Genomic DNA, 23,293 nt, shown 5'->3' on the forward strand with positions numbered 1-23,293 from the left:
ATTTCTAGGCTTCGCCTGAGTCAGATGGAGACAGTCCCAGATCCCCGTGGGTTGGGTTATGCCGCCCAGAGCAATCTGGGGCAGCCGAGGGGGGATGTTGGGCAGGAAGAAGGAGAAGCAGTGAAAGAAAAGGCCGAGGAGAGTCGGAGGGACCTACCAGGCTGGCTGCTTCTTTCTGGGAGAAGTTAGGCGTCTGGAGGGGGTGGATGCTTTTGGATGCAGAGTGCAGGGTGATCTTTCACCGGCGGCTTTCCCACCCAACCTCTTCTTCTTCCTGTCCGATGCCTGACTCTTCTTTCTGCCCCACACGCCGCCCCCTGAAGCAGCACCCTGCAGATGTTGAGTGGAAGATTTGATCCTGCAGGGTGCTGCTTGAGGCAGGAAATGAGGTGGGCATTGGGCAGGATAAAGGAGAGGAGGCTCATGCAAAGGACTCAATCTTTCAGGGTGCTCCCACAAGGAAGCCTCTTACAAAAGAGCGCCCCAAAGGATGGAACTTCCTGCCCCCCTTCTTCTGACCATATGTTTAATGAGGTGTTGTGGTGGTTTCCTCATTAAACATTAGCCTCCATCCCTGAATTGATTTGGGACTGGATCTGGGGTGAGACAGGTGGTCCCCTAGTCAGCCCAGGTCAAGGGGAGGGTCTGTGCACAGTCCTACTTTTTATCCTGTTATTCACTCCCCAAGGTCTCCCAGAGTAGCTAACAAATGTCAGTGAAAAAAGAGCTTACAGTCTAAGAGACATGTCACAAAAGAAAACAGGATTTGGAGAGAGGAGGAAAAAAGCAAATTTGGGCATTATTTCTCAGTTATAACATGGTTGTTAAGCAAATGAAGCACCTTGGCTCCCATACCAGTTCTAACATTTTCACATCAAAATTAATTCCCTTTTCAACCTACCTTTCTTCTCGACAGCTCTCTCTCTCTCAGTCTCCACTCCCTCTCTTCTCTCTTCCCATGTGTCTTTCTGTCTGTCTACACCCACCTGTAGCTCATAGAGACCCTCCTTCTCTATACACTGATTGCTTGGAAGAATTTCTCACCCTCCTCCACCCAATTTCTGCTTCTGTCTCCTGAGCATGACCAAGAATACACCAAGACAATTTGGCACTTCTCTTTTTGCCTCTTGGGAAGGCTAAACCTGAGGCCAGCTGGAGATTTTTATTAAGTTGAGAGATGTGAGGTGTACATCAAAAAGCTTTCAAATAAATCCTGTATATTCTGAAGTGGATCAAAAGCTTCAGTGTCTGATAAGACATGGGGTAGGATTAAATTTGGATTGTACATTTTTCAGCTGTGGGGATTAGGGAAACTCATAATGGCAAACTTTAAAGAAAGGAAGGCCTTCTGTAATTGCCGTATTTACACTGTTAGTCCTGTGTTTGGAAAAAACCCAGCCCAAAGTCCCGTGGCACAATAAACAGGCATGTGGCAATTTAGACTGAATGAATTCAATGCAGTGCTAACTTCAGGATCTGGGGGGTCTCGAGTAGAGCTGGGAGAAAAATTTAGTTCAGTTTGCCAAAAGAGTATGTGAACAGATACCCGGCTTTTCTTCAAAATCTACACTTCTCTGAATGTTGCAATACAGTTCTCCTACCAAAACATGTGTAAAAATGCTTATATTACGGGAAAGTGTGCAAAAAATGCATATGCTAGTATGGTGAAGTTATTAGAGTGCTGGACTAGGACCTGGGAGACCAGGTTCAAGTCTCCACTCAGCCTTAAAGCTCACTGGGTGAATTTGGGTAAGTCATTGTCTCAGCCTAACCTACCTCAAAGGGTTGTTGTGGGGTTTAAATGAGAAGGGGGAGAATCACGTACTCCACCTTGAGCTCCTTGCAGGAAATGTAGATTGTAAACGCAATAATAAATAAAAATAAAATAAACATATTAATGAAAACACCATCTAAAACACATTAAATTAGGGGAAATGATTATATTAAGCAAAATTGCAGACACAAATGTGTCTGTTGGGATGTGTACCTAAAATGTTGATTTATTTTTTTTTAAATTGCAAACCAATGCAGAAATGTGAATGGAACATAAGGTTAGAAAAAAACCATCCTACCTCAAACACGACACCTTCAGTGGTTCCTTTTCAACCTGGAGTAAGTGAGACATGAAAACCAGAAATGTGCTGATGCTGCCTCTCATCTTTCAAGGCACTCTGCAACTACAAGTGAGAATGGTAGTGGCATTTTTAAGGCTAACCAGTTCGGACTGCGCATTCCTGTACATACTTCTCGGGGAGCAGTCCCCATGGGATTAAGTGGAGCTTACTTCTGACATGAACCCACACCAGAAATTGTGACAGCAGAGACCTATTCTAAAATACTTTTCAGTTAAAGTTAGGTGCAAGTATTTGTATGACTGCAATGTTAAGTGTCTACAATACAGTTTCTTTGAATGGGAGGACAGGGAGAAATCCAGAACAGTTGGCCACACCTCTGAAACCTATTTGGCCATACCTCCACACAGCCTTACCAAGCCCAGAGTCTACCAGCCGCCATCACTGGCCACATGCCAATGGCAAGTTGTTCCAGAGGCACAAAAGCGGGCAGAGCAACAGGTGTTGCTTTGTACAGAAGACCACACACAAGTAGAAGGTTTCTACATATTACAGAGACACATGGGCACATCTCTCCATCCTCCACCCAGGCAAAGCATTATCACAGTTCAAGTACCAGAGATGGGCTTAGACCAGGTCTGGTGAGGGGCACACAGAAAGCCTGGAGAGTCACATGTGATCTGTGGGTCTGACTTTCTCCACTCCTGCGCCATGGGATGCCCACAAGCAGGACATGAGTGCAACAACCCATTCTAACTTGTGATCCCAAAATGAGGAACGTTGGCTCATACTGGAAGTGGTATATAGCCATCATGACTAGTGACCATGATTTTTTCTAATTCCTTTTAAAATCCATCCAAACTGGTGGCCATCACCACAACTTGTGATAGCAAATTCCATAGTTTTAACTATGTAATGTGTGAAGAATTTCCTTTTGCCTATCCTGACTCTAGGTTCTGGTAAGAACATAAGAAGAGCCTGCTGGATCAGGCCAGCAGCCTATCTAGTCCAGCAGGCTGTTCACAAAGTGGCCAACCAGATGCCTCTGGGAAGTCTGCAAGCAGGACTTGAGTGCACAGCACTCTCTTCTCCTGTGGTTTTTAACAGCTGGTATTCAAAAGCATACTGCTGACCACGAAGGCAGAACATAGCCATGATGGCTAGTAGCCATTGAATCTACTTCCTCTACATCATAACAAAATCATGGTCATCTGGACCCGTATTCTGTTCTCACAGTGACTGACCAGAGGCCTATGGGAAGCCAGGAAATAAGACCCAAGTGCAGCAGCAACGCTCCCCACTTCCAGTTCCCAGAAACTAGTATGCTAAGGCTTATGGCCTTCAACAGTAGAGGCAGAACCTAGCCACCATGGCTAGCAACCACTGATAGCCATGTGTGCAACCTGATAGCCATGTGTGCACCAGTGTGCAACCTTGCATCGGTAGCAATCTCAGTAAGGGGTCGGGATTGCAGTTCAAGATTGATAAGGAGATAGTCAGGAAATACCTAGTTAACCTAAATGAGTTCATATCTCCAGGGCCTGACGAACTGCATCCCAGAGTATTGAAGGAACTTGCTGATGTACTCTCGGAACCTCTTGCCATCATCTTTGAGAAATCCTGGAGAACGGGAGAGGTGCAGGAGGATTGGAGAAGGACAAACGTCGTCCCGCTCTTTAAAAAGGGTAAAAAAGAAGATCCAGGGAATTACAGGCCGGTCAGTCTGACTTCTGATTTTATTTGTTGTACACCGCCCTGAGAGCTTTCTGCTATAGGGCGGTCTAGAAATGTAATAAAATAAATAAATAAATAAAATAAAATACCGGGAAAGATATTAGAACGGATAATAAAAGAGTCCATTGGCAACTATCTAGATGACAATGCTGTGATTAGTAGGAGCCAGCATGGGTTTGTCAAGAAAAAATCCTGTCAAACTAATCTCATCTCTTTTTTTGATCAGGTCACTAGCCTAGTAGATGGTGGAAATGCTGTAGATGTCATCTATCTAGATTTCAGCAAAGCGTTTGACAAAGTCCCCCAAGACCTTTTGATTAGCTAACTGGTCAAATGCGGACTAGATGGAAATACTGTCAGATGGATTCACAACTGGTTGGAAAACCATACCCAAGGAGTGGTCGTCGGTGGCTCTGCTTCGGACTGGAAGGAGGTTTCAAGTGGAGTGCCACAGGGTTCTGTCCTGGGGCCAATACTCTTCAACATTTTTATCAATGACTTAGATGATGGGGTGGAGGGAAGCCTTATGAAGTTTGCGGATGATACGAAACTGGGAGGGATAGCTAACACAATGGAAGACAGGAATAAAATCCAAAGGGACCTGGATAGACTAGAAAATTGGGCTGAAATTAATAAAATGACATTCAATAAAGACAAATGCAGGATTCTGCAATTAGGCCACAAAACCAAAATGCACGGGTACAGGATGGGAAATACCCGGCTTAGCAGTAGTGCATGTGAGAAGGACCTTGGAATTGTAGTGGATCGCAAGTTGAACATGACCCAGCAGTGTGATGCTGCGGCAAAAAAGGCAAACACGGTTTTGGGCTGCATAAACAGAGCTATAGTTTCCAGGTCGAGGGAAGTAATAGTCCCACTATATTCTGCATTAGTCAGGCCTCATCTGGAATACTGTGTTCAGTTCTGGGCGCCTCATTTTAAGAAAGATATAGACAAGTTAGAGCGGGTTCAGAAGAGGGCGACGAGGATGATAGCCGGTATGGAGAACAAGTCTTATGACGAAAGGTTGAAGGAACTTGGCATGTTCAGTCTGGTGAAGAGAAGGCTGAGGGGTGACATGATTACACTCTTTAAGTACCTGAAGGGCTGTCACATAGAGGAGGGTACAGATTTGTTCACTGCTGCCCCAGAGGGTAGGACTAGGTCTAATGGTTTTAAGTTGCAGGAGCGTAGATTCAGACTGGACATTAGAAGGAACTTCTTGACAGTAAGGGCAGTTCGGCAATGGAACCGACTGCCTAGGGAGGTGGTGGGATCCCCTTCGCTGGATGTCTTCAAGCAGAGGCTGGACAGCTATCTGCGGGAGATGCTCTAGCTGTGGATTTCCTGCTGTGAGCAGGGGGTTGGACTCGATGGCCTACAAGGCCCCTTCCAACTCTATGATTCTATGATTCTATGATCTTTACTCCATGAATTTCTGTTATCCTCTTTTAAAGCCATCCAGGTTGGTGGCCATCGCTGCCTCTTGTGGGAGCAAATTCCACAGTTTAACTATGCGCTGCGTGAAGGACTTTCCTTTGTCTGTCCTGAACCTTCTTTTATCTTCACTGGATGTCCCTGAGTATTAGTGGAGAAAGAGGAAACATATCCCTATTTCACTTTCTCCATACCATGCACAATTTTAGACTTCACTCATCATTTTTTTGCAAACATTTCCCCCAATAGAATGCATTTCTGTGCATTATCTACACTAATATATACATGCACTTTTTACATGCACTTTTCACTAATATACAGTAATACCTCAGTTAACAAATCCTCCAGGAAAGAAACTCCTTTTAGCAAAGTCTGTTCTGAGTGTGGGGGAAGTGGGGGGTGCACACTCTGACAAAGTCAGAATGTGGCTCCTTGTCTGCTGGATTGCAACTGCTGCAGGCAGCTCTCTCACACATGGCTGGAATGGTGCTCCTTGTCAGGTGGTGCCTCTGCTGTAAATAGTGCTTTGGGTATCCTGGAAGCACTGTTTATTGTAGTCTGTAGACATGTCTGCTCGAGTGTAGGGGAGGATGGCAGAGAGAGCGAGAGCGAGAGAGCGCAAGTACAGGGTGGTAGCTGCCCCTTGTCTGCCTGCTTGAGTGTACAGAGAGGAGAACTGTGCTCAGAGCTACAGCTATAGCAAGATACTACATGATAAAAGAAAAAAGGCAAGGCAGGCATTCCTGGAAGCATTTTGGAAGAAGCCCTCAAGTGGTCTGTATGCGACCTGGTTCTTTCATTTCAGACATGCATTGTCGCAGAGTGGCGAAATTGGGAATGGAGAGACTGAGCGAGCATTTATGTGTTTTGAATCTTTGCTAAAGATTACACCTTCCCTGCAAATTAGTCAGACAGAGTCTTTAAGCTTTAAAATAAGAAATAACTACTTTATTCTGGAAGTACATACTTGATAGGAAAGAGTTCTACATCTAGCTAAGTTGGAGATGCAAACACTAAGCGTAGTGTTTGCCCTCACGCTTGGAGGAGAGGGAGAGACAAAGAGAATATGTCTGCTTTCCCTCTCAAGAGAAAGAAGAAAAAGGAAGAAGATGTGGTCAACATCCTCTGCATATCAGTCTAGCAGGAAGGGAGAGACAGCAGGAGATCAAAGGATAGGTATTAGCCTAGCAGTCAGGAGGTCTCCTCTCTAACTACCCTTTTTAACCTCATGCAGCCTCAACCCACAAGTTGGAGTTGAACCACATATTCCAACATGCATATTGTTAGTTTGGAACAAAAAGTTTGCTGAAATTGAACTGCTCTTCTTTTTTGTGGTGTAGGAACCCATCCCTATTCTATCCATGTGATTCCTACCTCTGATACCAAATGTCCAGGAATGCATCTACTTCATTAACTGAGGTATTATGGCACACATATTTGTAAGCATTCTATAGAGAACTGATTAACAAAATTTGAAGAAGGGTGAATTTAAAAGGAAATCTGTGTTTCAGTTTGTGTATTGGTTCAAGAAGGGCAAATCTGATATGCTTGCATTAAATGACGATGGAATGGATTCCAGTCATAGAACTCCCAGATCACATTTTGTTTGGTCCCAAGAGCACTGAGTCATTCAGAGAAGAATAGCACAGCACAAACGGTCTCTCCACCAGCAGCTGTAATCAAAAACTGTTCTTTAAATTTAGTTCCCTGTGAATATGTTGTAAAAACATCTCATTTCAGGATGCAGGCAACAGAATTTTCTAACCCTGGCACAAAATTAGAGCCACATATACACACACTGATACCACATATCATTTTTGACATTTTGGGACATTTACACAAATCAGAGCCTAAACAATTTCTAAACCATTTCTAAGTCCTTGCCCTACTGCCAGTGTGGTGTAGTGGTTAAGGTGTTCGACTACGACCTGGGAGACCAGGGTTCGAATCCCCACATAGCCACGAAGCTCACTGGGTGACCTTGGGCCAGTCACTGCCTCTCAGCCTCATGAAAACCCTATTCATAGGGTCGCCATAAGCCGGAAACGACTTGAAGGCAGTGCATTTTGCCCTACTGCTCCCCGACCCACAGCTGCCACTGCACCACAATACACCATCCTACAATGCTGAGTGGGACCAGCCTCACCCACAGGGAAGGGAAACAGGGCAACTCCATCAGTGCAGCTGAGAGATCAACAACTTTTGACACCTCATCTCCTTGAACTTTTCCACTCAAGCTGGTCAATAGAAGAACTGGGCACTAAGAAAATGAAACTGAGATTACATATTTCCTCCTCCCTCCCAATTCATTTTCCTTTTGTGTCATGTCTTTTTAAATTATAAGCATGAGAGAAGGGACTGCCTCATTTTTCTTTTATTTTTAGTGGCTTTTAGTAAGCCACTCAGAACATTTTTTGTCTGAAGAGTAGGATTAAAATGATTAAATAAATACAGTAGACAGGGGGATGGAAAGCTGATACCCCTCCACAACCTGTGAGATCTCATTGAGTTCCTGCTCAGTGCAGGGATGGCATTATGCCGCTCAGGCAGCTATGCCACATGATCTGAGAGGAGTGCCTGAACATCCTTGGGAGCACTGTAAGAGGTCCTGGGGCACACCAGCTGGGACTTTGCACAGTTGCCATTGGCACCTTTAAAAATGCTTCCTTTCCCCCCAGTGACTACTTGGGCAATCAGGCCATCCCTCAGCAGATGAGCCTTTAAAACTGCAAGTGTTCCTTTCCCAAGATACAAGGGCATAAATCATTGGCCATTCCAAATGTCCTGTCTCTTATTGATTTCTTTTGTGAACCAAGCCAGATGGGTTCAGATATGAGCATGATCTAATATTCCTCTTAGCTTGATTTATAGATTTCTTTGTGAATTACCTGACCACAAATGAGCCGCGTTACTTCTCGTGTGCCTGTCAAATTATAGAAAAATATTCTTGTTGACCTTTAAACTTGAGGAGGAGGAGAAGAATGAGCCAGAAGCATTACACCACATGCACTGCTGTGATCTGAGCTTCTTACGCTGTCAATTATTTGTGTGTGTGATTATGGAACAGGTTTAGTAATTTGTGTGGCGTATTTAATGATTTCATTTTACTGAAAAACACGGAGGAAATGTAAAGAGTACAGAACAAGCCTGAGGAACAATTTGGCACAACTCAACCCTTAATTCTCACACAGGCACAAAATATTGAGTGGAAGAACTGCCTCTCTCTCTCTCTCTGTCTTTTCTCTCTCTCTCTCTCTCTCTCTCTCTCTCTCTCTGTCTTTCTCTCTCTCTCTCTCTCTCTCTCTCTCTCTCTCTCTCTCTCTCTCTCTCTCTGTCTTTTCTCTCTCTCTCTCTCTCTCTCTCTCTGTCTTTTCTCTCTCTCTCTCTCTCTCTCTCTGTCTTTTCTCTCTCTCTCTCTCTCTCTCTCTGTGTGTGTGTGTGTGTGTGTGTATATATATATATGGGATTCTTTTAAAAAATGCAGTTAACCATCAGATGAAAACATAAAAATGACTTCCGTGTCAGGGGGCAAGGATACTGACAAGGCCGTGAGAAGGAGCACAGAGCAGAGACTGGCCTTAGCTCATTCTTGTGCAAATACAATAGAATTAAAGACTGGAGTGCGAAATAGTGTGATGGAATGAAATCTGAATATTAGAGGAATGGGGACTGCATTTCTGGAGTCTGCCTCCCAGATCTGATCCAGGCCACATCCAGACTGCTCCAGGTTTTGTGCTGATGTAAAATGGAACATAGAAAGCTGCCTGATAGAGCGGTCATGTGTCCGACTTTACAGAGGGCAGTCCTCTATTTGAGGGGTTTTCAGAGGACAATATTTGAAGGCTTTGTCTATTTGAAACTATCAGGTGGATCCACAGTTGGCTACAGAACTGTACTCAAAGAGTGCTTATCAATGGTTCCTTCTCACATTGGAAGGAGATAACAAGTGAGGTACCACAGGGCTCAGTCCTGGGCCCTGTGCTCTTCAACATTTTTATTAATGACTTGAATGAGAAGGTGCAGGGCATACTTATCAGATTTGCAGATGATACAAATTGGGAGGGATAGCTAATACCCTGGAGGTCAGAAACAAAATTCAAAGAGATCTTGATAGTCTAGAGCATTGGGCTGAAAACAACAGAATGAAATTTCACAGACATAAGTGCAAAGTTCTACACCAAGGAAAAGGAAACCAAATGTACAGTTACAAGATGGGGGATACTTGGCTCAGTAATACTACATGCAAGAAGGATATTGGAATTATTGCTGATCACAAGATGAATATGAGTCAACAGTGTGATGTGGCTGCAAAAAAGGCAAATGCTATTTTAGGCTGCATTAAAAGAAGTATAGTTTCCACATTGCGTGAAGTATTAGTTCCACCCTATTCAGCAATGGTTAGTCCTCATCTTGAGTACTGAATCCAGTTCTAGACACCACACCTTAAAAAGGATGCAGACAAAACGGAACATGTTCAGAGGAGGGCAACTAAGATGATCAGGGGACTAGAAACCAAGCCCTGTGAGGAGAGACTGAAAGAACTGGGCATGCTTAGCCTTGAGAAGAGAAGACTGAGGGGAGATACGATAGCACTCTTCAAGTACTTGAAAGGTTGTCACAAAGATCTCTTCTTGATCATCCCAGAGTGCAGATGTGGAATAATGCGCTCAAGTTTCAGGAAGTCAGATTTTGACTGAACATCAGGAAAATCTTCCTAACTGTCAGAGCAGTATGACAATGGGACCAATGACCTAGGGAGGTGGTGGGCTCTACAACACGGGAGATCTTCAATAGGCAGCTGGACAGGCATCTGTCAGGTATGCTTTAATTCAGATTCCTGCATTGAGCAGGGTGTTGGACTTGATGGCCTTATAGGCCCCTTCCAACTCTATGATTCTATGATCTATTAAACAGGGAGTTTCAAACAGGGAGTTTCAAAAGCAGTTTGCAACATGGCACATATGTCTGCTGTTTAAAGAGGGAAAGTTAAAAATTCCATTGGGCATATCCAAGTTCTTGGATGTGACATTAACCAAATTAACATAAGATTAATAATTTGTGCTATTCCATGTTGTGCATTTTATACTCAGGATTCCCCCCCCCAGTTATAAAATATGAAGCAGCTTTAATTCTTGACATATAGAACTGGAGGAAAGAGAGAAAATATAGAAGAGATGGGAGGAAATGGAAGAACCACCACCTGAATTAAAGAAATGCACTTCCATGGCCTTCTAATCAATAATCAATTCAATGTTAACGCAAATATTAAAGAGGGATTATGTGGCAGATCCATTTTGCTACCCAAGGCTGGATCCTTCTCTTTCTGCCATCCTCTTTTCAATATCCACAATTTATGCTCTCTGTCTCCCAACATGAATCAAATACCAGGAAGACTGGCAGGACTTTGCCTTGAGATGATTCATAGAGTCAGGTAGGTTAAAAGAGTTATGATTATTATGATGGCTAAAAGCATGCAATGCTGAGTATTGGTCTTTCATATCGTCCTTAGCATGATCCTAGTATCCCTGTGTCATCTGTCATCATCATCGTCATCACTACCACCACCACTACCACCACCACCACCACCACCACCACTACTACTACATCTTTTTCCACAAGAAGATGTTCCAAAGCGTCTTAGGAGTCCATAAAATACAAAAGAGCTGGGCAATTATTTAAAAACTAAATACACAGACAAAATAGAACAAAATTCCTAAAAGTGCTCATCCAACAATAACTCTAAACAGGACAAATCCTAGCCCGCGCTACTAAAAGATGAACACCATAAAACAGGCCGGAAGTCATACCAAAGTTAGATCCAAATTAATAACCAAAAGTCTGGGGAAAGAGAAAGGTCTTAGCCTGGTGCCTAAAAGCTGACACTGATGGTGCCAGCTGTGTTTCCACAAACAAGGAGCCACCATTGAAAAAGCCCCTTCTTGCATTTGGACCCTCTGGGCCTTCCTCAGAAAAGGCACATAGAGAAGGACCTCTGATGACAATTGCAGTTATCCCAGTATGACATGGAGATCCAAGGTGTCTGGCATGAATGGAAAGTATGGAATAAATCATAGCACCAAATTGATCTTTGAATATCAAATATGCAAACTAAAGAAGTCTTACCGCTGTTCCTGTAGAAGAGGATGCAGCCTTGAGTATACTCATAGCCCATTCTTATCAGAAACCTTCTACTCTGGCCATGATTAGGTATGCCATGCAAGTCACTGACATGAGCCACCCAACTCAAATCCTAATGACTACTCTGTGCCAATGTCTGCTTCTTATAGCTAATTGTGTACAGTGGAAGTGGACAGGAACTCCAGTGCCAAGTCTACATGTTTTCTTGATGTGCAACTTGCAGACTAAGAAGGCTTTACTGAATATACTGGGTAACCCGTCTATTTCCCCAGGTCAGGAAGGCTGGAGGATGGTGTGGGGTTCCACCCCTTCCTGGTTGTCAATCAGGCCCTGACCCACACAAGCGTGTCCATGCACTTCCCTCCCAAGTAAACCTATGGGCAGCTAGCTGGTCTCTTTGGCAGCAGGTCTGTAGATCCTGCATAGCTCACCCTCCTCTGCTGCTATGGTATAAGATGAGGGAAGGTCATCTCCAGAATGCGCTGACTCAATCTGCAATCTGTTTCAGCCTGCAGTCTCCATCTTGGAACTGACCCTACAAACAACATTTGTGATGAAGGGTATGAAGAACCTGAAAAGTTGCCACACTTTTGTGACAAAGTGGCTGCCCCATTGGATCTAGGATCTCCTTTTAGGGCATGAATCTCTCTCTCTCTCTCATAGAATGGTAGAGTTGGAAGGGGCCTACAAGGCCATCGAGTCCAACCCCCTGCTCAATGCAGGAAATCTCTCTCTCTCTCTCTCTCTCTCTCTCACACACACACACACACACACACACACACACATGAAAACAGTGGGCCTGGTTTGTCTAGAAAAACTTAACTTCTGGGCCCAAACAATGGTGGAGTAGGGAGGAGTCACTGAGATGAATGACAGCTGAATGACATACAAAAGCCAATTGAACTTTGTCTTCTGAAAATATCCAGTCTTTTACACCAGTAACGTAGCAGCAGATGGAGCCCTCCTTCCTGTTGAGGACATTTGCTATCTCTGTAGGATAAGTGACTAATGTGTTTGGAACCTGGATTCCAGAATCTCTTTGGATGCAACCTCCCACCCCCTCCCTGCCACACACAACATCCCTTGGTCTCCTTGGAAATGGAGTGGAATCCAGCCAACCCCACAGCAGAATCCCTTTGCCTGCTGGACAGCTGCAAGGAAGCACAGAGCAGACTGCCTGGTATATCAACAGCAAATAACAATTTGCTCATATTCCTCAAGGTACCACTGAGCAGCAATCCAGTTGGCTTGAACACATGTGGGTATCACTTGGGGAATCCTGTTGCTACCTTCGGGAGGCTACAACTCCCCGCTGTGCAGCTGATGCTATAAAGTCAGCCAATCACAGACACTCGGTCGCTGGCATAGTCCCAAAATCCGCTCTATTTGAAGTGATATAGAGCAGGGATTATGCAGATGGTGCCAAATTCAAGTGCTTTGCCGCACTGAATAAAACCTCATTCTTCTTCCTGTGTGCCTTCCAAGAACAGTAGGATGAGCTCTGTTCCTAGGGCAGGTCTAGCAAGTCACTCCCCATTGTCAGGCCCCCTCATTCTGAGACTTGATCTGTGATTAATATTGTAATGTCAAGGAATCCAGGGAGGACATATCCATTCAGATCACATTTCTCAGAGGGCACTAAACACAAAAGCATTGTTATTCACATCTTTATCCCACATTTCTCTCTCTCTAAGGATCTCAGAGAAGTAGATACAGTCCCACCCTAATTTTATCTTCACAACAACCCTGTGAAATAGGTCAGGGGAGGGGAACCTCTGACCTCCCAATGTTGTTAGACAACTCCCATCTATATGGGGCTACCCTCAAAGACGGTCCAAAAGCTACAGCTAGTGCAGAATACAGTTGCTTGGTTGTTAAGTGGCTCTTCTTATTTCGACTGTCTACCACTGGTCCTGAAAGAACTGCTTTGGCTGCCAGCACGCTTCTGGGCTAGATTCAAGGTCCTTGTGATGGTTTACAGAGACCTAAACAGCATGGCACCTAAATACTTAAGGGAACACCCTACCAACCCTGCCTGCGATTAAGATCATTGGAGGAGACCTTCTTAGTTATACAGTAACATGGCTGTTAACACCTGCAATGGAGTAACCTGTCAAAGAGCCTTCTCTGCTATGTACCCTGATTGTGGAACCCCCGTGGCTCCTTTAGGAGGAAGAACAGGATAGATATGTAAATAACACTAACAATAATAATTTGTTTCTGTGAATTTTCGTGTTATATTCTCATTATGGGCATCTTTATTTGTATTACTATCTTGGTGAGATCATGTATTTTAGTCTTGTTTTATTGTGCCCTGGGCTCTTTGTGAGGGAGGGTGGATAACATATGCTTGATAATAACAATAATCATAGCAGCATGGCCAATTGTCAGGGATGATGGGAGTTGTAGCCCAACAGGATCTGGAGGGTCCCAGGGTCCCTACCCCTTGGTTAGGCTGAGAAATGCAGACCCAGTGAGCTTCATGGCTGAATGGGGCTTTGAACCTTGATCTCTCTGATTCAAGTTCAACCCAGCATTTCTGATCCTTGAAAGATCAAATTGAAATTGCTCTCAACATGTTCAGTTCAGACGTATCTTTTCCTCTCTTGAAGCAAGCTGGGGGGGGCAATTTGACAAGGTTGATGCACCTGGACCAGAGAAAACCAGCTGTGGGAAATGTAATGCACAATGCTGCAAGTGCTTGTGATGTCATCAACATTTGCATGCACAATCTCTAGAGCAGTGTTGCAATGTTGTAAAAAAATATTTGCAACGTTTTATTTTGTTTTTAACAAGGTGAATATGAAAACAAATCCAAATGCATATGTGCCACTTTAAAATATCAGACAGGCAGACATCCCATCTGATGCATGAAGATTGGGACCAACTAATGGCATAACAAGTATTTGACTTGTTGGTATTGTGTCAAAACTGGGCTCAAACTGCAGGTGAAGATCGGACTGTGGCTTCTGTTTATATGCTACTTCAATCGTCACTGTCAGCTGGGTTGATGAGGCACCATTTTGAGATCCAAAGCATGACCTTGCCACTTCTACTCTACGTGCCTGGACTGGGCCAGGGCAGCAGTGTGGAGTGAGTTAGGAATAACCCAGTTCAGAGGGCAAGCCAGGCCCAAAGAACAAAGGCCAAGCATACCAGAGTTCAGGTAGACCTTAGTGCTCAAACAAAGTTCCTTTGAGACAGGAAGGTCCTTCATGCTCCTTCCCCAGGAGGAGTCAATAGCCAGCCCAGGAGGAGATAGTCCAGAAGGTTCTTCAGTAAGCAACCGCAGTGACATAGTTTCCCACATGGGGCAGTGGTTAGTAGTTCTTGATATTTCACATAGTAGCTGCATGGGGCAAAAGTAAGCAGTTCCTGTCATCGAGACATTTTGCTGCCTGAAGCAGAGCCCAGATAGGACTCGCTTTCTTAAAAGTCTTGCTGTATCATTCAAATTAGCAATTCCTGCCCATCTGCCCATCTTGTGGTGCTGCACAAATCATGTTGCTTCATCTAGTTGTATGGCAGGCATTAGCGGATGGCAGGGTGGGGCAGCAGTGCTCACCTGACCTCTGGTTGCCCACCTTGCTGCTGCATTCTGGGGTGGGAAGAGGGAGGAGCTGGCGAGGTCAGTGTAGTGCAAGTGCACCCGAGGTGGCAGCAACAGATTGGCTGCGCTGGTGTGTTTGCACCGCACTGACTTTGGCACTGCCTCTCCCCTCCCCTTTGCTGTCCTGGTGTGCAGCAGCAGTGACAGAGGCACCAAGAGGTCATATGATCACCCCCTCCCCACACTGCTACTGATGGCAGGGCTGACCCTAAACTGTGCTTGACATTATCAGCATTTTTTAAAAAATAATGTTTTTAACCCTTTTTAAAATATGTTTTTAAAGCTTTTTTAAAAAAATGTTTTTAACATTGATTTGTTTTACTGTATTTTAAGGTCTGTATTATGTTTTAAAGTGTTTTTAGCACTTCTGTTTGCTGCCCTGGGCTCCTGCTGGGAGGAAGGGTGGGATATAAATCAAATAATGAATAAATAGATAGATAAATAAATGAGCAGAAAAATATTCAAATATGCAAAGAGGGGAGAGGGGAGAGACAGAGGATTGGTGTACTGGCTGCTAATGTCACAGTTACCTTTAACTGTGCAGTGAGAGTCTTTTCTATGCTGCTGTTCCCAGAAGATGGAGATGGAGCACCCAAGGGGCTATTTTCCAAGTAAACGGGCACACGCTGCACACCACCACTGAAAAATCCCATTACTTGCCCTCTCTACTTCCTGACGACTGTCCTCCTGTGCTGGTGACTGGTGTTTCTGCAGTTTAGAGGAAGATAAACAGATGTGGTCACTCACACACTCTCTCCCTTCTTGGACACTGTTACTGAAGAGCCTTTGCCAACCTGGTGCCCTCCAGAACTCTTGGACTACAATTCCCGACAGCCCCAGCCAGCTCACTTAATTTTACTGTCTAGTCTGGAGTTTTAAAAAAATCATGTTGACTCCAGTGCTCCACAGGGCCTACAGCATCAGGTAAATAAATAAGACAAATAATACAGTATGACTTATCATTTTTTTAAAAAAAAAACCTCTTCATTTATTGTATTTCCATCAAATTTAGCCACAGCACTTGATGGGAGGTCAAAATTATAGCTCCATTGCAGCGCTCTCAGTAGGAGATGCTGGTTTAATTTAAACTCTTTAACAGAGACGCTTCATAACTCAAAGATAGGCTGTAATTTTTGTCACTTAACCACCATGCTTTGTTATTTTATTACTTGACATAAGACTTTGCTCTGTGTGTGTGTGTGCGTGCGTGTGCGCTTGTAAAAGAAATATGAATAATTCCTCAGTCTTGTTCTCTGTTCTTGTAGCCTGAGGAGTTTGCTGTTTATTTAAGGGGGGAGATCATATTATTAGTTGCAGGCTGCCTAATCAAGAGGGGATTCTCTGCTGAAATTTTCATTAAAGAACAAGAACAGTATGTGAACTCTCAAAGAAGCCTAGACAGCGACGCTGAGGTGCCAAGGTCGCTGCCAGAATTAGCTAGGAGAGCTATAAATTGCAAAAGACTGGACAGCAGCCAAGCCCTGGTGAAGCTACATTCAACATATTCTAGGAGCAGTACCATGAAACCTTAACTCACTTTTGAATGGAATTTGAATGGAATCTGTTACAGGGTGCATCTTGATTGAAATCTTGCTCACAGTTTTCTCTGAGAAGCATCAGAAAAGAAAAATGGGAGGGGAGGGGAGGACGACCCTTTTAGGGGCCAGACCTTTAATCACTGGGTCAGGGTAGAGAACAGGAAACAGGAGAATTGTGACAGCTCTTCCAAGGGAGAGGTCTGCCCTCTGTAAAGTCAGGCCCATGGCCACCTTACTCTATCCATTGGGTCTCTTCATTCACTCCTTGCAGCCCTTTCTCTCCTCCTTGCCAGACTCCTGACAAACCCAGTCCTACCCAGACCCTTCTCATTCAGGGGTTCAATCTGCCTACAGTCAGTACTCTTATCAATTCTTCACCCCCAGCTCTTCCCCTTTTTTTCTGTGGGTCCTGTCTTGTGACAGCCCCAGACTTAGTTCTAAAGGAATCTTCAATCCATCTCTTGAACAACCAAGTCAACACTCTTTTGCTCCCTGGAATCCAAGCAGCCGTGTTATGAAAAAGTCTTTTGTTTTCATTCCTAGCACCTGGCTAAATGAAAAATGTAATTACACTTCTAAATCCCAGCACAAAGGATGGGCCCATGATGTTCTGGCTTTGGTGGTGCCTCAAGGCACAAATGTTTTATTGGCCTGGATTCTACCTTCCTGTTCCTCCCTTTTGTTGTGTTAAATTATTATCCTTTCCAAAATTAATTATTTTGTAACTCCTAAGAAATGGCAAATCCTCAGCAAATCAACACTCTGCTTCCTGCCAAAGGAAATCAAGCCAGGAATGCACCTGCTCCCAAGCAACCTTACATTTACCCCCCTTCGCTTATAAATCATTTGAACCTCTGTGGGGTCTAACCAGTGCAATGTATTAGCTTGGACTAAGGAGATCTGGATTCTAACACCAGCTCAGCCAGAAGGTTGGTGGGTGACCCTGGGCTAAAATTATCTTCTTGCTTAGCCACATTTCTGGGAACAAAATTAAATGAGGGGAGGAAACTACACGTGCCATTCTGAGCCCCTTGGATAAACACATAGTACGGCACATGTTTTAGTGACCTGAAAAGGCGCTCCTGCCCTGTAGGATGCCCTTCCCTCTGCTGCATATGAAGCATCATCTATGAATTGGTTCAGATCAGAAGGCTTGTAAAGACATATCTTTTTACCCAGGTTTACCCTGACTGATAAGATCTGACAGTGTTACTTCTGGATTACTGTTCCTGTTTTTATAATGCAGTTTACCATTTTATGATGCCCTTTTATTGTTTTTATGTTATTTTTGTATACTGCTTAGAGATTTTTTAAAATATTAAGCAGTTTAGAAATGCTTTTAAATAAATAATGGTCTGACTTCCCATCCTCAGGGGAAGAGGCCATGGATTCAGAGGATACAGCTGACAAGCAGGAGAATGTGCTCTTTAAACTAGCCTGTGATTTCTCTCCCTCCTCAGACATTCAACACCAGGGAGTCTGTGGTGCCAGCACCAATCCATCTTGAAGTGGTGGTATAGACATCTTCAGACTCCGACAGCCACAGCCTCTCCTGTACCACTGGAGTCCCATGGCCCCTAAAACAGACTGAGCCCCTTTAAGCAAAGGGGATCTGCTCGTCAGGAGTGGGGCTAGCTGCTCAAAGGAAGCTGCAGTCTTATTTAAGGGCCAGTCTGGGCTTGCTGGTTGTTAGAGCAAAGTTCAAGCCTGCCCTGTCTGAATGCTATCAGAGGCAACACTTGGAGCTATCCAAGGTGCTACCCACTGGGCTTATTTAATAAAATCATAGAATAGAATCATAAAACCATAGAATGGCAAAGTTGGAAGGGGCCTATAAGGCCACCGAGTCCAACCAGCTGCTCGATGCAGGAATCTGAGCTAAAGCATACCTGACAGGTGGTTATCCAGGTGCCTCTTGAAAACCTCCAGTGGTGGAGAGCCCACCATCTCCCTAGGTTATTGGTTCCATTGCTGTACTGCTCTAACAGTTAGGAAGATTTTCCTGATGTTCAGTCAAAATTTGGCTTCCTGAAACTTGAGTGTATTATTTCACATCTGCACCCTGGGACTGTCGATAAGAGATCCTGGCCCTCCTCTATGTGGCAACCTTTCAAGTACTTGAAGAGCGCTATCATATCTCCCCTCAGTTTTTTCTTCTCAAGGTTAAGCATGCCCAGTTCTTTCATTCTCTCCTCACAGGGCTTTGTTTTACTGCTTTGTCTGACCTTGCCTTTCTGGAACTTGACCTGACTTTCTTCCCAGATCTGGAACAGGTACCAGGGGTCTGTGACTTGCTGTCCTTGGATGCTTTGCTTAGTACAAGTCCCCAATTAAGCTAGAACCCTGTCCAACCAGCTTGAACCACACTATACATTTCAAGCACATTTAAAGCACATGACTTCCCCCAAATAATCCTGGGAATTCTGGGTGAGACATTTTGGAATGACATTAGGCTGGTTTCTGGATTTGCAAATCTACCAGATCTTGAAAAGGAATATCAGAACTCTACATACCAAATAACTATGTACCTTTCTTATGGTTAATGTGTTATGCATGAATATAAATGTGTGTGTGTGTGCTGTTTTTATCCCACTGCTTCTATGAAATGTTATGGTTCAGTTGTATTTTTAATGTTTCATATCGTATTATCATTTTATCTTTGTGAGTGGCCTGCTGTTGGGCAGCTGGGCAGCATATCAATATATCTACATCTATGTGGAGAACAAGACAGCAGGTCCAAGTACTCTTTTCTTATCTTTCCTTGAATTCTGTGGCACTGAGTATGTGTTTAAGACCAGAAGCCGATCTGTTCAAAGGCAGAAGCTGTAGCAATGATGGCAGAGAGAGAATGGAGACATTTAAAAAGAAAAAAATGCTTCCTTCCTTTACATTTTGGAAGTGCTCTGCTGTCGCAGCCTTTGCCAGTCTGGTGGCCTTTTATTTATTTTCAAGGAACTGTTAGAACTAAACAGAGACTGAGAGATTTGTATTGGGGGCCAGGGATGGACAGCAATAACTCATGCATCACCACAGAGTGAACCAGAAAGACAGCCTGTCCGAGTTAGGCGACCACCTACTTGGACTAAGGATTATATTATGCGGATGTGAGAGTATGTAGGTTTCTTATGAAAAGGAGAAATGTGAGTTCCCCTTTAAGACTTCTCAGAGACAGCTGAGAGTAATGGCCAGCTGAAGGTCAGCTGAAGGGATGTAGCCTATTAAAAAGAGGTGGGAAGCAACAGTGAATTATGTCTAGGCCTAGGTACTGTAGACTCGTTATGCTTGTGTTGCTTTGTACTTAGAATAAAGTTCTTTTATTACCTGCTCCTTGCCTTGCCTCTTGGACACAACGTATTTGCCAATTTTAAAAACAGGTGGAGGGCAACAGGATGGTGAAGGTAGCTGAAGCAAATATCCTTCCCATGGAAGAAAAACAGGAGTTGTTGAGCATTGCCATCTTTGTCCCTTCTTGTATCAAGTGAAATTAAATTATTTAATTTAGCAGATTTTTTTAATCTTACTTATTCGCATGACTGTTCTTCATCTCTCTGCAAAGTCAGTGAATACAGTTTTATACCAACAGCAGCATGTACATAAGATATTGTATGAGGGGAAAGAGACTCGGTTTGTCATCTGGGAAGGGCTATATCATAGAATAGAATCATAGAACAGTAGAGTTGGAAGGGGCCTATAAGGCCATCAAGTCCAACCCCTGCTCAATACAGGAATCCAAATCAAAGTATTCCAGACAGATGGCTGTCCAGCTGCCTCTTGAAGGCCTCCAGTATCGGAGAGCCCGCTACCTCTCTAGGTCATTGGTTCCATTGTCATATGGCTCTAACAGTTAGGAAGTTTTTCCTGATGTCCAGTCGAAATCTGGCTTCCTGCAACTTGAGCCCATTATTCCGTGTCCTGCACTCTGAGATGATCGAGAAGAGATCCTGGCCCTCCTCTGTGTGACAACCTTTCATGTACTTGAAGAGTGCTATCATATCTCCCCTCAGTCTTCTCTTCTTCAGGCTAAACATGCCCAGTTCTTTCAGTCTCTCCTCATAGGGCTTGGTTTCTAGTCCCCTGATCATCCTTGTTGCTCTCCTCTGAACCTGTTCCAGTTTGTCTGCATCCTTCTTGAAGTGCAGAGACCAGAACTGGACACAGTATTCAAGATGAGGCCTAACCAGTGCTGAATAGAGGGAAACTATACTTCTGTTAATGCAGCCTAGTATAACGTTTGCCTTTTTTGCAGCCACATCACACTGTTGGCTCATATTTACCTTGTGATCAACGACAATTCCAAGATCGTTCTCACATGTCGTATGGCTGAGCCAAGTATCCTCATCTTATAACTGTGCATTTGGTATCTTTTTCCTAAGTATAGGACTTTTCAGTTATCCCTGTTGAATTTCATTCTGTTGTTTTCAGCCCAATGCTCCAGCTTATCAAGGTCCCTTTGAATTTTGTTTCTGTCTTCCACGGTATTAGCTATGCCCCCCAACTTTCTATCATCTGCAAATCTGACAAGCATGCTCTGCACCTTCTCATCCAAGTCGTTGATAAAAATGTTGAAGAGCACTGGGCCCAGGACCGAGCCCTGTGGTACCCCACTCGGTACTTCCGCTCAATTTGAGAAGGAACCATTTATAAGCACTCTTTGAGTACGATTCTGAATCCAACCTTGGATCCACCTGATAGTTGTTCCATCCAGCCCACATTTATTTAGCTTGCTAATCAGAATATCATGGGGCACTTTGTCAAAAACATTGCTGAAGTCGAGATATATTATGTCCACAGCATTCCCACAGTCTACAAGGGAGGTTACCCGATCAAAAAATGAGTTGAGATTAGTTTGGCAGGATTTGTTCTTCATAAATCCATGTTGGCTCCTAGTAATCACTGCATTGTTTTCAAGGTGCTCACAGATTGACTGCTTTATAATCTGCTCCAGAGTTTTTCCAGGGATTGATGTTAGGCTAACTGGTCTGTAGTTTCCCAGTTCCTCCTTTTTGCCCTTTTTGAAGATAGGGACAATATTAGCTCTCCTCCAGTCATCCAGCACTTCACCAGTCCTCCACGATTTCATAAAGATAATAGACAGCAGTTCTGAGAGTTCTTCAGCCAGTTCCATCAATACTCTAGGATGCAGTTCATTGGGCCCTGCCAATTTGAACTCGTTCAAAGTGATTAGGTATTCCTGGACCATTTTTCTGTCAATCTCAAGCTCCAATCCTACCCCTTCTACTTCATGTTTCCCGGGAGGGTCATAGACCCTTTTTTGGGAGAAGACTGAGCCAAAGTAGGAATTGAGCACTTCTGCCTTTTCTTTGTCATCTGTTATCATTTTGCCATCCTCATTGAGTAGCTGTGCCACCGTTTCTTTTCTCTGTCTTTTACTATGGATGTACCTGAAGAAAGCTTTTTTGTTGCTTTTAGCATCCCTCGCTAACCTCAGCTCATTCTCAGCTTTAGCCTTCCTGACACCATCCTGGCAATTCCGTGCTACCTGCCTGTACTCTTCCTTTGTGGCCTGGCCTTCTTTCCACTTCCTGTATGTGTCTTTTTTTATTTTCAGGTCCTCTCTAAGCTTTTTGTGAAGCCACATTGGCTTCTTCTGCTGTTTCCCCCCTTTTTTCCTTGTTGGAATTGTTTGCCATTTATTTATTTATTTATTTATTAGTCGCCCATCTGGCTGGTTACCCAGCCACTCTGAGCGACGTACAAAGCAAAAACATATAAAACATCAAAACATCGATTGTGCTTTTAGAATTTCCTTTTTTAGAAACTCCCACCCATCTTGGACTCCTTTTCTCATTAGGGTCGCTTGCCATTGAACCGTACTTACAATTGTTCTGAGTTTATTAAAATCAGCTTTCCTGAAGTCCAGGGTGTGCATATGGTTACTCTCAGCTTTTGCTTCTGTTAAAAGCAAGAATTCAAGTATGGTGTGGTCACTTTCCCCCAGAGTTCCCGTAACTGCCACTTCATCCACCAAATCATCTCTATTGGTTAGAATCAAGTCCAGGATAGCTGATCCTCTGGTTGCTTCCTCCACTTTCTGGAGGAGAAAGTTATCTTCAACACAAGTCAGAAATTTCTTGGAGGGGCAGTGTTTGGCAGAATTTGTCTCCCAACAGATATCGGGATAATTGAAGTCCCCCATTACTACTACATCATGCCTCCTCGAAACACTGGCAATTTGCATTTCAAAAGTTACATTCTCATCTTCTCTTTGATTGGGTGGTCAGTAGTAGACTCCAAGCACCACATTCCTTTTGTTACTTGCCCCATTAATTTTAATCCAGATATTCTCGGTGGAGTTACCAAACTGATCTTCCTGAATTATCTGTGCAGGGATATATATTTTTAACATATAGCATGACTCCACGTCCCTTTTTATTCCTTCTGTTCTTTTTGAACAGGTTATATCCTTCAGTTGCTGTATTCCAGTCATGGGAGTCATCCCACCAAGTTTCAGTTATACCTATCAAGTCGTAATTGCCCTCCTGTATTAAGAGTTCAAGTTCGCCCTGCTTGTTTCCCGTGCTCTGCGCTTTAGTATACAGACATTGAAGACCATGTAATTTATGGCTTGGCTTCCTTACTACATTTTTCTGAGGACTGTTACTGGGCCCTATTAGAGCCAATCTCTCTGTTCCCATTACTATACACAAGCCTTCATCAGTCGTTACCACCAAGTTTACGTTTCCCTCCCCTTTAGGATTCAGTTTAAAGCCCTCCTGATGAACTTCTCCATGCTGTGGCCAAAC

General features: G+C 43.9%; 1 protein-coding gene across 5 annotated transcripts in view; it reads right to left on the reverse strand.

Annotated features, from left to right (window-relative positions):
* The window catches only part of CHST8 (carbohydrate sulfotransferase 8), a 395,568-nt gene that overhangs the window by 341,502 nt on the left and 30,773 nt on the right, over positions 1-23,293 (reverse strand). Inside the window, exon 2 of one of the 5 annotated variants that reach the window (XM_061594271.1) lies at positions 2,073-2,107. The exons of 3 other annotated variants lie outside the window; for them this stretch is intronic. The gene's annotated coding sequence lies outside the window, so the exon portion shown is untranslated. Of the gene's footprint in view, positions 1-901; positions 938-2,072; positions 2,108-23,293 lie in introns of those variants that run through there. One more of the 5 variants, XM_061594276.1, reaches the window with a different exon arrangement.

This window comes from Rhineura floridana, chromosome 13, assembly GCF_030035675.1.
Source record: "Rhineura floridana isolate rRhiFlo1 chromosome 13, rRhiFlo1.hap2, whole genome shotgun sequence".
In the NCBI taxonomy this organism is placed as follows: Eukaryota; Metazoa; Chordata; class Lepidosauria; order Squamata; family Rhineuridae; genus Rhineura; species Rhineura floridana.